This window comes from Oryctolagus cuniculus, chromosome 6, assembly GCF_964237555.1.
Source record: "Oryctolagus cuniculus chromosome 6, mOryCun1.1, whole genome shotgun sequence".
In the NCBI taxonomy this organism is placed as follows: Eukaryota; Metazoa; Chordata; class Mammalia; order Lagomorpha; family Leporidae; genus Oryctolagus; species Oryctolagus cuniculus.
In genome coordinates this window covers 100,901,859-100,907,858 of record NC_091437.1, presented here as the reverse complement: position 1 = coordinate 100,907,858, position 6,000 = coordinate 100,901,859, and the positions used below count along the sequence as shown (strand labels likewise).

General features: G+C 38.0%; 1 pseudogene; it reads left to right on the top strand.

Annotated features, from left to right (window-relative positions):
* Window positions 1-1,646: 1,646 nt before the first annotated feature.
* On the top strand, window positions 1,647-1,799 carry LOC138850256 (U2 spliceosomal RNA; annotated as a pseudogene).
* The last annotated feature ends 4,201 nt before the right edge of the window (window positions 1,800-6,000 follow it).

Below are 6,000 nucleotides of genomic sequence, written 5' to 3'. Positions count from 1 at the left end.
ATTCACATCTCTCTGACACTGACACTTCTGCCTTCTTTGGCATCTACAGGACCCTTGTAATGTTGTTACTCAATTATTTTAGGTAATCCAGGTCAATGTCTTTAAGGATAGCTCACTGGTTTTTAAGTTTATTTATTTATTTGAAAAGCAGAGGGAGAGAGAGAGAAAGAGACAGATATTCCAGCCACTGGTTCATTCCTCAGATGTTCAGAAGAGCCAAGACTGGGCCAGGCCAAAGACAAGAGCCAGGAATTCCATCCAGGCCTCTCATGTGTGCGGCAGGGACCCAAGTACTTGGGCCATCACCTGCTGCCTGTCAGTGTGTACATGGGCAAGAAATTGGAATTGGAAGAGGAGGTTGGATATTAACCCAGGTCTCCAATATGGGATGCAGTTATCCCTAATGGTGGCACTCACTGCACTACAACACCTGTCCCAAGTGAACTGACTATTAATCATAATTCTTCCTGCCACTTTAATTCCCCTTTGCTATGGAATATAATTTATTCATTGATTCTGGGTTTCGGGGCATAGAATTCTTTTGGGTGGGTGGCATTACTCCACTTACCACAATATATTTTATGGCCAAAAATATTCTTGTCTGTCAGACACTCAAAATACATGTATTGCACTTTAACACAGCACAAAAATTCAATGACGGCATGAACTGAAAGCTCAAAGGTTCACTTAAGCATCGTCATTCACAAGTCCTAAACCTTATCACTTAATTTGGGTGTGACACTGTGGATGTATCTACCTTGAGTCACGACTCATCTCTAGGTGTGAACAAGTTTAACTCAAGAAACAAGTCATTTGCACTCAAAAAAAAAAAAATTCCTGTAACTGCTTATAGTTTTTTCTATTTAAATTAAAACAGATTAGACTAGATGAGCACCTTAATTTTTTTTTAAACTTTTATTTAATGCATATAAATTTCCAAAGTACGACTTATGGATTACAATGGCTTCCCCCCCATACCATCCCTCCCACCCACAACCCTCCCCTTTCCCACTCCCTCTCCCCTTCCATTCACATCAAGATTCATTTTTGATTATCTTAATATACAGAAGATCAGCTTAGTATACATCAAGTATGGATTTCAACAGTTTGCTCCCACACAGAAACATAAAGTGAAAAATAATAGATGATTTTTTTTAAATGATGATGAAATCAGAGCAGACCTATTGTCATGTTTAATCCCAGTGAGAGTCAAGTTGGGAATTGATAATTTCTTTTTCTTTTTTTTTTTTTACAGAGGATCAGTTTAGTATGCATTAAGTAAGGATTTCAACAGTTTGCACCCCCATAGAAACACAAAGTGAAATATATTGTTTGAGTACTCGTTATAGCATTAAATCTCAATGTACAGCACATTAAGGATAGAGATCCTACATGAGGAGTAAGTGCACAGTGACTCCTGTTGTTGACTTTACCAATTGACACTCCTGTCTATGGCATCAGTAATCTCCCTATGCTCCAGTCATGAGTTTCCAAGTTGCCACTTTAATTAATATGAATACAAAATTTAGAACTGATGTATTTGCAGTAAAGTTCATTCACTCAACTATTCTCATTTTTAAAAAGATTTATTTATTTATTAATTCATATCTTTATTTGAGAAGCAGAGTGACAGAGAGGAAGAAACTATCGCTTCTCGGCCTTTTGGCTAAGATCAAGTGTGGTATCAGAGAGGAAGAAACTGAGACCTTCTATCTGCTGATTCACTTTGAAGTACTGATTTAGTGATTAAAGGGGAAACTTGGTTTTTAATACAAATTTAAAATTTTTATGTATGAGAGAGCAAGAGAGGATGGAGAGAGGAAGGGAGAGAGAGAGAGGGAGGGAGGGAGGGAGGGAGGGAGGGAGGGAAAAAGTGTGTTCCCATCTGGTGATTCATGGCTCAAATGCCTACAATAGCTGGTGCTGGGATAGGCTCAAGCTAGGAGTTGGGAATTTCTCTCTCACATGAGTGACAGGCACCCAAGTATTTGAGCTGTCATCTGCTGTCTCCCAGTGTGCACATTAGCAGGAAGCTATCCCAGGATAGGGAACAGAGTTGAGACTTAAACCCAAGTACTCCAATATGGGCTGTTGGCATCTTAACATTAAGGAGGCCAAACACTTGCTCCTCCATGAGTTTTGAAGAACTCTCATGCATGGTGTGCATTTTTCTTGATAGAAATAACTTGATATTAATCTCTAGTCTTTATTGCTGACTAAGCTGTAATACCTATTGTCAAATCAGACTTTACATAAATCATGATTACTTAATTTCAAGGAGATGGACACTCAAGAGTCATACGAGAAGGAAAGAGAGGCCTGGAGCATCCTATTCATTCCCCATGTTTGCTGTCTCTTCCCAGCTAAGATCTGTGCTCTCTGGCCTGGAGTACTAGATGAGATCTCCAGGTGAGGCGAGTGAGCTTTCCCTTCCTCATCAGGGACTATTTAAGCTATAAAACATCTCCATTTCATATTCCAGAGAGGTGTACAGTTTACGTGATAGTCTACAGAGACCCATGTCTCATAAATCCTACATTCCAAGTTTATTTACCATAAGCAGTTTTAGCCAGAAACATTCTGCCAGGAGGATTCTATAAATAAGAACTCTTCTATAAAAGAAAATATCATTAGTCTTTTCCTTCAGAGGCCCGGGCGTAAAGGAGAATGGGCCAAGTCATCTGCCTTCACCACTACCTCCTGCCCCACCCTGCTGCCCTGAGCACGCCTCTGGAAAAGGGAGCAAATGCACCTCAGGTCGTTTGCTTAATTTCTTTCTCATTCACAATATACCAGAAAACAGAGTTGGTTATGCTGTATTGCTATTGCACATATTTAGAGAAGTTTTCTCAAACACTTAGAGGAAGAAAAAATACACAGATCTGCATGGAAAGTATATATTTTCAAAAAAGTAAAATGTTACCATTTATTGATTGTTATGGCAGATCTGTAATGCATCAAAAGAGCAAATATGGATAATTGTAAGTAGGATCAGTCAAGGTACAGATGAAGCTAAGAGTGCTATACTCTGACTCTCTTTTATTAAAGGGCTTAGTATGCCCATTATTAACAGGGCAGAGTAATACTGCAGGGGAATGGTAATCACCTCCTAAATTTGCCCTTCTCCTTTCCACTAGTTTCTGATCTCCCTACTGGCCCCCTGTCCACCATTTTCTACTCAATATTCATAATACAGTATATCATAAACATTTTTAATGAATAAATGTATTTCTTCCAAATTATACATTCCCTGTTAATGATTTAACTGTGACTGCATGAACAAAATTTAAAACATTTATGATTTCTGCATCATCATTGCAACCACATACAGAAATTTTTTTTTTGACAGGCAGAGTTAGATAGTGAGAGAGAGAAAGACAGAAAGAAAGGTCTTCCTTTTCCGTTGGTTCACCCCCCAAATGGCCACAATGGCCGGCCGGCACACTGCGGCCAGCATGTTGTGCCAATCTGAAGCCAGGAGCCAGGTGCTTCCTCCTGGTCTCCCATGTGGGTGCAGGGCCCAACGGCTTGGGCCATCCTCCACTGCCTTCCTGGGCCACAGCAGAGAGCTGGACTGGAAGAGGAGCAACCAGGACAGAATCCAGCGCCCCAACCAGGACTAGAACCTGGTGTGCCGGTGCTGCAGACAGAGGATTAGCCTAGTGAGCCGTGGTTTCGGTACACAGAAATTTTTAACTTCAATTGTGTGAGGTAGTACTTAACCCATAAATGTATGCAGTTGTTTAGGAATATATGTCTCTTGCACAGTCTAAAAATTATCATATTAAGTAGATATTTCTACAAACACAAGAGAGAAACACAGTATTTTCCAAATTCTGTTTAATATTTTATTTTCAACAGAATTTCAGAGGTAAGCATACTATTAAGTCTACTTTAAAATATTTGAAATTCTGGTTGAGCCCACACAATATATCAACTTTCCCAGAAAATTTTTCAGTGATGATATTTCACAGTCTGAATACCACCTTTCTTCATAGCCTTAATCAGTGAGGAAACATTCATGGGCACACAGATGGTATCACTATAACCATGAACTCTTCTTACTTCAACCAACATCTTTAATGATTTCGCCATTTGGAAAATAAACCTCACTTTATTTCATAATGTGACCACTTTTTTAAAACTTAAGTTTACTTTTCTGCTTTGGAGAACAAACTTTTAGGTGTTAAAGGAAAAACACTGCTATTAACTAAGAGATCCAAAGCTGTCAAAGCGGAAAGGGAGAAGGAGACTGAACACATGATTATGGGACACTTCAGTTGATTTACTGAGGCTTCACCAACAGCCACCTTCCAGAAGATTCTGTGGTTTTTATTTGTCTTCTTCATGGTAGTTATTGCAAAAATTCTTAATAATGATGCCACGGTTGATATTATAGGTAAGGAATTCTAGGAGACTCTATTTCATAGTCTTAAGAATTGACAATGCGAGCCAACAAGATATTTGATGACCATTTCAACCCCAAATATTTATTATTTCTCTCAGTATATGGACACCTCTCATAAAAGATACAAAGAAGAAATGGAGGCAGCACTGTGGCGTATCGAGTTAAGCCACTGCCTGCCATACTGGCAATCAATATGGGCACCAGTTTGAGTCCCAACTGCTCCACTTCTGATCCAGCTCTCTGCTAATGTGCGTGGAAAGGCAGCAGAGGATGGTCAAGTCCTTGGGCCCCTGCACCCACTTAGGAGACTCAGAAGCACCAGGTTCCTGGCTACAGACCGGCCAAGCTCCTGCCTTTGTGGCCATTTGGGGAGTGAATCAGAGTATGGAAGATCTCTCTCTCTCTCTCTCTCTCTCTCTCTCTCTCTCCTTGACTCTCCACCTGCCCCTCCCCCCCGTAACTTTGCCTTTCAAATAAATAAATAAGTCTTAAAAAAAGAAAAGAAGTTTTTGTTAATTTTATATTTACCAGGTCTAACATGTGAAAAGATAACTTTCTTTACTTTCATTTTCAGGACACTTTCTTTGTTTTCCCTTAAACTTGTTCCTACTGTTTGTGATCTAAATTAATAGAACCATCAGCATTTATTTTAACAAAACAATACTTTTTTTTTTAAAAAGTCACTGTCTTCTCTCTTTAGTATTTACATGGTTGAGTGTCAAATATTTTTTATTTGGATCCAAAAATGATTGTAAGGAGCTTTATATCCTCCTAACCTTGCTGCCTCTTAGTGCACAAATCATCGTCATTTTCCTGGATCAAGATTTCTTAGCTTCAGCTCCATTACATTTAGAGCATGTAAAATTTTTATTATAGTAAGGGGAACTTTCCTGCCCATTGTAAGATATTGAACACCAACTTGACCTATATCTACAAAAAAAAAAAAAAAAATAGAAATACTTACCTCCTGTGCCCCTATCAAGTAATGACAATCAGTTAAATTTCCAGATATGGCTAAATATACCCTGGAGGATAAAATCACCCCTGAGAACTACTGACTGAGACTAACCACTGCTCTGAGCTCAAATAATACAGCCTACAAGCAAGATCTGAAATAACCTAATTACTTCTAAGTAACTTTACTATGTACATTCAAGAATAAAGTAAATGAATATGTATAGAATTATAAACATAGAAGGCACCCAGAAAAGTAAAAATAATGATGTTTGGCATCCAGTCAAAGATCACCAAACATTTAAGGAACAAAAATAGAACACACAAGGACATGAAAATTTAATCAAAACTTCTGGAAATGATACAGATGACAGACATTAAAATAATTACCTTAATTATAAAACATATTTTCAAGAATCTAGAGGAAATGTAAGATTTAATAAGACATGTAAGATATAAAAATTGTCCAAACACAACTTCTAGTGATAAAATTTTAAATTTCTGACATGAAAAATATGTTAAATGGGGTTGGCACTAGATGAAACATTCCAGAAGAAAATATTTTGAACTTAAACATATATCAGTAAAAAACAACTAAAATGAAACAGAAAGAAAAAAGAATGGATATAAGAGCAGAG